Source organism: Pholcus phalangioides, unplaced genomic scaffold (genome assembly GCF_987345545.1).
Source record: "Pholcus phalangioides strain wild (caught in Gottingen) unplaced genomic scaffold, Ppha-v1.0 ptg000016l_1, whole genome shotgun sequence".
NCBI classification, from domain to species: Eukaryota; Metazoa; Arthropoda; class Arachnida; order Araneae; family Pholcidae; genus Pholcus; species Pholcus phalangioides.
The window spans coordinates 8,650,909-8,663,064 of record NW_028301609.1 but is presented as its reverse complement, the minus strand read 5'-3'; the positions used below and the strand labels follow the sequence as shown (position 1 = coordinate 8,663,064).

The 12,156-nt window shown below is 36.9% G+C and overlaps 1 non-coding gene across 1 annotated transcript; it reads left to right on the top strand.

Annotated features, from left to right (window-relative positions):
• The first annotated feature begins 11,813 nt into the window (after positions 1-11,813).
• TRNAS-GGA (transfer RNA serine (anticodon GGA)) lies at positions 11,814-11,887 on the top strand. Its single transcript has one exon. It is a non-coding gene; the product is annotated as a tRNA-Ser (tRNA).
• Positions 11,888-12,156: the final 269 nt, after the last annotated feature.

The window sequence follows — 12,156 nt, the reverse complement described above, 5'->3', positions numbered from 1 at the left end:
ATCTCGAAAAAAGATCATTCCAGCCGAGCATGTATGAACCTCATGCAGAGGATGAATTCTAGTCAAACAGGTATTAATCTCTGCCGAAGGACCACTAAAGGTAAAAATATATGAATCTTGTCCAAAGGACAAACATGTATGAATATCAGAGTATCAGTTCCAGCCAAAAACAAATGAATCCTTGATACAGTGTCAATTACAGCCAAAAACAAATGAATCCCTGATAGTGTCAATTACAGCCAAAATTTATGAATCTTGGCCAAAGGATCAATTTCAGGAAAAATGTATGAATCCCTTCCTAAGGATCAATTCTAGCTAAAAATGCAAGAATCTCATTCGAAGGACCGATTCCAGCCAAAAAGAACCAATAATAGCGAAAAGAATTGGAGTAGATGTCAAATTCAGCCGAATAACCAATAAAATCTCAAGTCTCAAATATCAGCCAAGATAGTCTGAACTATGATTCAACGAAAATAAAGATTCGTACTTAATGCACCAATTTCGTGACTATGTATGTTGCGACTTTTTTTTTTACATCGTAAATTTACTTCAACATAAACACAGCAGTAGTTTCTTCCCTTCTGAGAGTTCGTATTTTCTTTACAGCAGTTCATTTCTTCGAATTCATTCAAGTTCAACCGACAAATACCCTGTATCAGAGAAGTTGTTAATCTTCAACTCAGAATTCACTATAGCACTAGCTCAAGTCACGAAAAGTTTCACAAACTCCTCTCATAATCATACGGTATATAGCTTTTTGGTCTTATAACCAACATATTGAATTAAAAAAAAAAAAACCACTGTACCCATTACTTTAAAAGGACATGAGATATTCTCAACGTACGTGGGAATATTATACATCGTATATAATAATATAACTGACTTCATGGTCCGTTACGGGGAGTTTCAATTCTTTACGCTGCTATTCGTTCTGGGATTTTTATTCCTTCTTCCACAAAGAAAAACATGCCAAGACATGGATTATTGATTTCACTTAATGTGGTGGAAGCCCCCGTTTGCCCCCCCCCTCCTACACTTTTTCGTCCTCTTTCCACAAAGAGTTAGAAGATTTTCCATTAAAAGAAAAAGTTGAAAGTAAAGTCTATAGGTTATTGGAAAGCGATCCTTTTAATGCATGGAAATTTCCTTTCTCCCAATTTTTCTTTTAAGGAAAAGAAAAAGGAAAAACTTGAACTCATTTCCAACCAACACCTCGGATTTTTCGGTGCAAGGACGTAGGAAAAACCGTTTTTTTTTCTTCTTCTTCTTCGGGATATTTATCCGTAATTTTCGCTTAAGGACATTTTTGTCATGGATTAATATGGTAATGTTGATACGGTAAGAACAATATTTCTCGGGCTTATTATATTGATTAGATCTATCGATTATTCCGTGATGACTTTTTTCCCCCTCTCTCTCTCATAATTTTTCAACACTGTTGCTGATGCAATTATCGATAATTAATTAGTTATATTTTGTAATCGTTTTCATCTTATAATTTGATCATATAGTGGTGGATCGAATCCGGAAAAAATATATTATATATTGCGTGCAAGTAATATAAAGATGGAAATTTTCCCTTTAGATATTTCGGTTCAGGATTGTCCTGAGAATCTATTGCTAAGATATATTTTATTATTTAATCTCACGTTTCCCCATTTCTGTTTTGCATGGTAATTTCATACTACTACGTTCAGAAAGTTCTGAAACTAATTTTATTAAGGAAGAATAAGATAATAAATATCGATACAAGCTGTTTATATATATATATTTGGTGTTTCCTTCGGAGTAATTACACTGTGCAATTATGCATTTCTGTTGCATTCTCCAGTGCCTTCGTTGCTGCTCGGACTTGCACTTCTTCGGAACCTGAGCATTGCTGCCGCGTAAGCAAATTCTTTATCCGAGGAAAAAGTCATATGGAGCTTGATCAGGGAGCGAGAATAAGATGGTTGTGGAAGTATCAGAATGCCATGCTTTTACAGGTAATCTGACATCAGGACGGAAGTGTGAGCATGCGCATTATTGTGACTGAGCACCCACGACTTGACCTTGAAAAGGTCTGGTACATTGCGGCTCACCGAATCATGCAGACGTTCAAGGACTCGCAGGTCCCTCCTGGAGTCAGATTTCACTTTCAAATATCCAATTCCGATACTTTAGGGCCCTACACACGCTCAGTTATACCTGCACAGTTATGCCTGTACAGGCCAACTGTGCAGGCATAACTGAGCGTGTGTAGGGGCCGTCAGTTGACCTGCACAGGCGACCTGAAGGGAATGGCTTCTCGATTCGGCATAACTGTACAGTTATGCCTGCGCAGGTATGTACAGTATGCCTGAGCGTGTGTATGGGCCTCAGGTATAACTGCGCAGTTATTTTTTCCCACTTTTTTATTACCGCCCTACTTTCTTCCCTCTTCTTTTTTCACTGATAATGTAATAGAACATATACATTACAACACACAGTACAAACTCTATATTCAAATAATGTGCCAATAATTGTTTATTGATTATTTAGAGAAGAGGGGGTTGACCAGGGTTCTTGGAGATTTTAGGGGCCCCGTGACAGATTATTATAGTATTCTTTCACATGTACTTCCTTTAGAAATCAAGCAGGTGTTTATACGAGTCAGTTAATGTTTGCAATTTCAAAAGCAGGATTCCCACGCCTTTCTTGACCGAAAACCAGCAAGCATCAACAGGACAAAAATCACTGCAATTTATTATTTTCTTTTACATGTAATTCTTAATGAATCTCATTGAATTTGTTTTTTGAACACATCTCGTCAGATTGCAACGAATTTCAACTTTCAGCTCAAACATTGAAAGAAAAAAATTGAGATGAAATTACGCTAGTTAAAAAGGTAAGAAAACAATCGAAAAATTCTTTGAGAGAGATACGATTGATAATATAATTATATCATCGAATAATATTATTAATATACATACTATGCTTAATAATAAGTCAATTTCTAATTGAGTTGAATTAATCGTAAGAGGTCGCGTGAAAATGCAGTTTTCTTTCAAGGAAAAACATTACGTAAGTTACCATAAAAATTTTCAAGTCAAAAAATTTATTTTTTTTTAAATCGACGCTATCGCGAGAAGAAAATTCTATCATACGATGCTGAAGGAGCATGTATCTCCTATCTGTATATTCAGACGAGAAACGATGCTTGTTTTCGAAGATACAGTCGACGCTCGTTATGACAACATCACATTATAGCGATCATTCACGTTATAGAGACAAAGACTGGTAGGGTAAGTCCCAAATGTTTCATGTTTTACTTATATAACGACCGTCCCAATAAGGCCCGACCACAACCCCTAGTCTCCCCCTCGCTACGACCTTGCTCCAAATATAACGTCCATTCTCGATGGGACGAAGGGGTCGTTATATCGGGCGTCGATTGTAATACCAAAATTTCTCTTTTATTGCCTATACGTATTGTCATAATCACTGTAGATATGGATAGCATTCTTGATAAGCATGAGTAGGCAGTAGTGCGTTTTACTTAAGTCATGAAAATCGGTTATTATGAGAGGTTTTAGTAACATCAAAATACATTATTGTACTTACGGTGTAGCTTCAACAAACATCTTCCGTTACAGCAGTCTTCCTCAAAGTGTGCGTCGCGGCTCTTGGGCGTCACCCCCCTGCCCCTCCCCACCCACATCCTGCCGCAGGGCACAGAGGCTATTCTCTTTGCCGAGCCGCCACTATAGTGAATTTTTTAACGTGGGAAAAAAGAATGATTGGAATCATCTCGGGCTCTAAAACCAGAATCCTGATCCCAATCCCATCTTTGTGGGGGTTGGGGGGAAATGGCTCGAATAATAGCAATATTCATTAGTAAAACCAGCCCCCGGGGATGCAGGACCCCAGGTGGTGTGGAGATCTGTGACAGTAGGCTTTACCGATCAATTTACAGTTACAATACATCTGGAATGTACAGCGCACATTCGAAGGGAGAAAAAAACACTTTAGCTCTGATGAAACAAGTACGAATTTCTGTGTGCAATATTAGTTTTGCACACTTTTTCTTTTTTTTTTTTTGCCCAAGGCCCATATTTACAAAGGCTTCCTTGGTAAAATGGTCTGAGTTTTCGAAAACTGATTTTTTCCTCTCGTCCCCCGATCACCCCCTTGTGTCCATTCATAGCCTGAATAGCCCTACTTTGGGAAACACCGATTTCAACACTCCACCAGAGTTTAGTTCAGAGTTCAGTTTAGTTTTCACGACTCGAGGTTTACAATGACGAGTGATCTTCGAAACGGGCAGCGCAAATGTTTGAAAGAATTCAATGAAATGTATAGGAATGAGAAATGCTTGTGGCAGGTGAAAACTAAAGATTACCATAACAAAATTAAGAAAGATGATAGTTGTGAGAGATTGGTGTGGAAAATGAGAGAAATAGATCCTCTAGCGGACAGAGACAGTGTTGTTAAAAAAATAAACAGTTTGCGAAGCAATTTCCGAAAGGAATTGAAAAAAAAAAAAGAAGCTTTGAGTAGAGGTATCTTGATCCATTCTGAGAAAATTATGCCAATCTTTTGTTGCAAATCTCAATTCCTGTAATAATTTAACGTGCGAATATTGTTGCCTTTGTTTTAACCAATCTTTGCACCACCCGTTTTTTTCTTTTTTTTGAGTTAATAACTTTCAGTGCCATAACCAATCCAATTACACCCAAAGCATCATCTTTGAAAATCATACTAGAAAATTCCGAACTGTACAGGTATAACTGTGCAGGCATAACTGAACGTATATAGGCCCCTTTTCACAACCGGCTTATTCTCCTGATCTCGCTTCGCGTGGCTTTTTCCTTTTTCCTCAGATTTGCTTACCTTAAGGTGTAAAGATTCTGAGGTTCTGAAGACGTGCAATGAGTAGTATCAAAGGCTGTGTTTTTTTTTCGGCTGTAACTAACAATTTTAAGGGCCTTTGACATTTGTTTAGGCTGCAAATGACAACCTCAATCGCCTTTGATAATTATTTTTTTGGCTGTAATAGGTACCTTCACTTGCTTTTGAAAAATGTTTCCGATGCAAATAGCAACATTACTTGTCTTTGACAATTTTTTCGGCTATAGTTGACAATTTTACTAGCATTTAACAGCTTTTTTGGTTGTAATTGGCAACTTTACTTGCCCTGTGACAATTTTTTCATCTGTATGCGACAACTTCACTCGTCTTTTACAATTTTTTTTTTGGCAATTATAATCCGTATTTCAACGAAGGAAATACGGTGAACAAAATGTGATCAGCCTAGGCATTCATTGCGTTGCGCATATATATTGATACTTTTCAATAGTAATTATCCTTCGCGGGCCGGAGTTTGTGCACACCCCGGTGTGTATAATCGACAAATTCAAAGCACATGCATTTAAATTGCACCCGAATAAATACGAATAAAGAAATGCAAGAAAGATTTATACGGGTTTTTATTGGAACAATTTAAAAACATTTTTTGTTTTTGTTTTTACTGCAACTTTTTCTTCAAAATTTAAGAAACAAAAAAAAATTTTAAGTTTCTAATTACAAAGGAGAGGAATTAGAAGAAAAAAAAAATAAGGAGATGCTTCTTTTGCTGTTATGCGTGTGTGTGTTTTCCATTTACAGGAGAAAAAAGAAGAACCTTCGGGGGTTCTTAACGTATATTCTCAGTCGAAAACTAATAGAATATAAAGAAAAAAAAAAGTGCAGTAATGGCAGACGAGCAAATGAAGTGCGCTTGGATGATAAAAAAAAAGAGAGAGAACACAGCTCCAGGCTAAGAACTCCTCATTTGTTTAAATAGCGAATGCACAAAATACAAAGAAATAAGAGCCATGTCCGACAAAACGCCCTCCTTTGATTCCCACCACCCCGTTCTCATAGGCTTTTCCCATTAGATAATAAATTTATTTACTTTTTTTTTTTCATTACTACTCGCCGCTCATTATTCTCTCTCATGAAATACGAATATAAAGCTTAGGTATGTACTCGAAATTTTTAAATATATTTCAACTCAGGATTTATTTATTAGTCTTTTTTTTTAGCTGAATTTCCACAGCTTTTCGGCCTTTTTCTTTCACCATTTCGTCAGCAAGTTACGATTACGTCCACAATTTTTTACATGAAAAAAAAAAAAAATCTCTGTGTAATTCAGAAGAAACATAAATTGCTTCGCATACGTTGAACTGTGCCTAATATGATAAAAAAAATTCAAATGCTAAGAAGCAAAACCGAAATGGAACCCCCTCATGAAACAGCACTGACAAAGACGACGATAATTGATCGAAAACAGTGTATCTTTCGATCCTAAGTGAGATGAGGATGTCTTCTTTGCTAAGAAACAATTTAAATTGTTACGATATTATTAAATATTACAGACTTGTGTAATGACAGATCCACATGTTAGAAATATAGGCATATCAAGACAGTTTTGACAGGATTTTTTTTTTCTGAGGTACTTTTGTACGGTATTTGTTTCTGCAGGAAAATGCGCTTGTTCGTATTTCAAATTCTCAAAAGTGATAATTTGGATCCTGTGAAAAATCATTGGAATCCCTTGAGTAGTCGTCGAGAAGTTCTTTTCTTAATTCTGTACACAGCACTTTTTAGTGGCATTTTCACTCACGAAGCGTACAAAAATGGTACAGCAGTACGGAAACAAACAATCTTATTGCAGTGGTCGAACAAGCTTGAAAGATGGTTACGTAACTAGTTATTGATGACTTATCGCTATCAATGACATCCCGAATCATAAAGGTTGTAAAGAAAAATGATGTCCCTTGATTTAAAATGAAATTTTTTTGCATAATTTCCATTGTTGTCCTTATACAGGGTGGGAAAAAAGTCCGTAGAAACTACTAAAAATGAGTATAAACCGGAAAAATAAACGCAATAAAAAACGGTTTGCAGGGTTAGCACCGCTAGGTTACGGGAATTTTTTTAAGTAGGTAAAAGAAAAACGCAAGAAACAGCCGATAGATGACACTGGTGCGAGCGACTTCGGTGTAAATATGCAAATGAGACGGTTATAAGAACTTGCGCCCCTAATTCAGAACCAGTTCACCGTTGTAAAACCGTGTACGTGGGCATGCTGCACTCTGCCGTTGCCGCAGCAATGCAAATAACGAACCGAATGCCTTCAATCGTTTATTACAGAAATATGTGTTCCACATGACCACCACACACCACAGGGAATAACACATTGCAGGCGAGTCACAAATCCAGCAACGGCATTGAAGGATGGGAAGCGGGGTGTGTCCGGTAATAAACGATTGAAGGCATTCGGTTCGTTATTTGCGTATCTTTTCTTTATCCAGCGCCTCCTATCGGCCTCTTTTTTAGTTTTTTTCTCCCGTCTTAAAAAAATTCCTTGCTAACCCTGCAAACCGTTCTTTATTTCGGTTATTTTTCTGGTTTTTATGAATTTTTAAATTTCCTACGGACAGTTTGCCCAACCTGTACTTTTTTCCCAGGTTTTGACCTTCCCTAAAGTTTCAATTTCTTTTCTCTGAAGCAGTGCATTACTCATATAAACTATTTTTACTGGAACACGTTCAGTTCCAACTGCAATTCTCACACTAAAATTTTCATAACATCTGCAACCACAAGTTTCCAAGATACGGTAGTTTTTTTGTTGTCATTAAACATTTTTTTCCACCATATTGAGATGCTAACCACCAGATGTTACTTAAGTTATCTGATCTGTCTTAGCACACATGGGGACTAATTTCCTTTAAAACCTAGAGTTTATAGCGACGGATTGTTAAACGCTCCCACTTCTACCAAAACGAGTTCTGCGCACTACTAATGATACACAGGGCTCAAGGAGTTAATAATTGTTATAACTTCTGTAATATCTGTATAAATTTACCCACTACTGTGCAACAATTTTCACATCAACTCCCAAACGCGTAAACTTGAGTATACTTTTTTTTCTTTTTTATTAAATTGACTATGGTATGAGAGGAAGTTGAACATTACTTTCAGAAGTGTATAAATTCACAAGAAAATTCAGGCGTACACTATTAAAAAAAGAAAACAGGTGGCAGTACAAGTATAGCACAAATAAAAGAGCATAAATCTATCGACATAAATACGTTAGGGTCACACTTATGCACACTTACACAGCGTATTGTAGCAATTAGTTAGAAAAATTTCTCAGAAAAATATATAACTAATTGCCGGAATAACTTTAAAGATCCAAGTTTTTAAAATACGAGGTTTTAATTATAGGCGCAGGTTCGATTAAGTTGTCGTAGTAGTGTAGGAATAAGTTGGTAATGCCCTCAAGTAGAAATTATATTTTAAATGGCAATATTCTGTTGCAGAATAAGTGAATTTTAAGAAGAAAAATATACAAATTAACTTTCCTTGAAGAACACTCGGCACTGTCACTTACAAAGCTGTGAACCATTTTGGCATTATAAAATACTCAGAGAGATTGCTAATCTACTACTACTACTACTAAACCACGCGTGGACCTCGTCCATATTCCTCTGCGGAACTTCTAACGAATCGGTGTGTGGGTGTACGCGTTGTGAACCTAACGTGAAGTTTAATTCTGTGTGATGCTTGTTTTGTGTGGTGTACTGCCATCTGTCATCAATTTTTCTAACTATGACTGACGTATGATTATTGAATAATTGTATCGTTGTAGGCCTGTTGCTCTCTGTGTCGAGAAATTTTAACGGGGTTATCCCGCCTCGAAGTTGGGAACCACAGAAAACCCACCTTCAGCGGACCACCACTGTGGCAACGGTGGGATTCGAAACCGGGTCATCGGGATGTTTAAAGTTATCTTGCACTGTGTTTTTATGCAGCTTCTGGCAGAGAGAATGAAGTTCCTTGATTCCCGTTGCTGTCAATAAACAATAGCTCTATTGTATGTACCGTCGAATCCCAGGATAACGAACTCCAACAGACCGTTAAAATCACTTCGTTAAAATGAAAAATTTCGTTATAAAAGAATTCCTGATATTTGCATTGTTCCTATGTAAACTTATCTGGGGGATTAGAAAAGCGTTCGTTAAAACGAGATTTTCGCTATAAGGGCATTCGTTAAAACGGGATTCGACTGTATTATATATACTATAGGCATATATACATATACATATGCCCATAGTTATTCCCTTTGAGTCCTACTGGCGACGTACGTATGCACCTGCCCATGTAACATCAACTTTATGTCTTCTTGCCCGCTGGTGGTCTTTCGATGCTTAGTGCTCGGGACGTTCGTCGCTCTTTCAACATGGACCAAACCCTCTGGGTGACCAGCTTAAATCCTAAATCCCCTTTGGGAACGGAGGGGGAAGCTATGGTCGGTTTCGGGTCCTGCGATGCGAGTCCGCCGCTATGACTACTCTACCACCACAGCGGCGTGCTAATCCCTATCAAAATCAGTTATTCAAATCACGGGATATTACAGTTAAAAAATACTTGGCAAACATTTACGAAATTTCTTGAAGTTACTGGAACTTTTCTCTTTGAATTAATTGATGTTTTTAGAGGAATTAATCCTGTATCCTGTTATTTAGTTTCGTAGCGGGAGCAAATTTTCAACACTCACTCAGTGAGGTCTACAATGGAATATGCGCAGCTGTACGTGAGCGAGCGAAGCTCCACGCAATAAGCATTTCAACGAAATCTCACCACCTCTCACTTAAATACCTGCACCAGCAATTCCAACACCTCATTTGCTTACAGGAGTATATATTACATAAGAGAATATCACTGTTCTCTCTCTCTCTCTCTGCCGTTGCGGGTATGTGATTCGTGACGAGAAAACGCATTGTACCTCACATCCGAAAAACATTCGTAACCTTTGAAGACCACGAAAGTCCTCTCTTATCATAGCATTTACTCACGGAATCTTGAAATTAAGATTTGTAGATGGAACATAAGCTCGAGCACTTTTGCCGAAACGGAACTCTACATCACGAAGAATTCAACATCAAACGAGTTTTTTGTTCAAAAACCTTCAAAAAAATAATAAATAATTTTATCTAATATATTCTATCTGGACATGCATGTAGATCAGTGATCTTCAATCGCTGGTCCGTGGACCGGTGACAGTCAGTGCGTGGGAATTTCCTGCCGGACGAGAAACATTTCGCTCAATTCAGTGTAGCCGCTAAATTATTTCAAATTTGATAAATACAATAGTCTTCATACTTTTTATGTATCTTTTGCCGGTGCTCAAGTTATTTCTCCTGTTTATGAGCCCGGTTCACATGTTATTCCTCGTTTTTTTGTGCATTTATTTATTTTTTTCCTATTCCACAAATTATTTTTGTCATTTTTTAAAATTCTTTTCCCTGCCATTTCTGAAGTTATTTCTCCTATTTACGTATACAGTAGAGCCTCTCGATAACGGACACCCTCCTCTCGATAACAGGGAGCGTTCGCTATTGGGGAGATACGATATACAGTAGAACCTCGTTTATACGACGTTTACATTTATACGCATTATTTTTCTTAGGTCAGCAATTGGTTCCTATATGTTACTGTGTGTAAAAGTGATACACAGTAACGCATAGGTTACTAACAAAAAGTGGCTGTGCATAACCATCAATCGTCTTTTGATAAAGTTCGATTAAATTTTACTACATTTACCAATTTTACTAGTGATTATGCCTGATTTCCAAGTAATGTCTCGTAAATATGGAAAAATTTATTACTTTTCTTCTCTTCATTAAACCCATTAACTATTTTCACCCATACACGTTACGTGCACTGCACATTTTTTGATGTAGAAATTAAAATAAGTGTGAAGAAGGAACAAACGTTCATAACATCATTATCAGTTACGTTGGCTATATTCACGCGTATCAGCATGTGAAAACAAAATCAACATAACAATCGGAATCAGCATCCTGGACCATAGTTATGTTCAAGTAATTAATTGATGGATTATCATATTTCCTGACGCGGACTTGGGATTATACATAATCGCCGTTAAATATGATAAATTCTCGATTTAAGAACAAAAATTCACAAATTTGAGTTTGGAAAAAGAAATTTTACTGGTCCACTATCGAGTGTGTCCACTAACGGGGAGTGAAATACATTAAAGCCCTGTTCAACTGGGATCCGAAAAGTTTCCGTTAATGGGAGGTTCTACTGTATTTTGCTTTTCCTCAAATTCCTCCTGTTTATGTATTTCTTTCTTCTTTTTTTTTGCCGGTTTGTATATTACAGTAATTTCTTCTTTGTGTATTTTTACCGGTCTGCAAATTATTTCTCCCATTTGTGTATTTTTTGCTCAGTACATTATGTTTGGGCGCTGGACGTTCGGACATCGGTTGATTGGACACCACCATCGTTTCGACAAAACAATTCTCGATATCATTAGAACTTCCGTAACTGAGAAGTGATCGAGTACTTACTGCGCTCAGAACTGTATACTATAACTTAATGTGATTATGCTATAACTCAATTTAATTATGATATAACTTGACGATATTTTTTTTAGGTTCTTTACGCATTTTATGTTCTTAAATTTATTATTAGTGTGTTTTTTTCCTCCAAAAATTTCTAATTTAATGTGATATGTAATAATGAAGAAATGATGTGATATACAGTATAATATTGATTAATAATGATTATTTAATAAATAATAACTAAATGTAAATTAGACAAGGATGACGTCACTCTCCGCTATCATACGAAGGTTTTAACAACTGGATGTTGCGAAGATATATTTCGGAAAGATGTTGCGTCAGCAGTTGTGAGCTTGGCCTGAGTCTGGTCCGGCCGTTCATGTTACGGTCCCTTTCAGTGTACACGAGCTCCAAGGAAAGATTGAGAGATTCGGTGCCTCTGTAGTCTAGTGGTCTAGGGCATTCACCCGGAAAGTGAAAGGACGTGGGTTCGATTCCCCGCGGGGGCAGTTGAATTTTCTCTCTTTCCGAAATATATCTTCGCAACATCCAGTTGTTAAAGCCTTCGAAATGTAAATTAGTAAATGAAATGAAAAAAACAATGAATTAACGAAAAAGAAAAAAATTAGGAATTAATTGTGAAAATAAAAAAGAATAACAAATGAAATGAACGATCAAAAATAATGGAGATTAAATAAATAAGACGTTATGAAGACTAATAATCCGGCTGACTGGAAGCGACCAGGAGACGGCGACCAACCGGCATGGGTCCGATTGT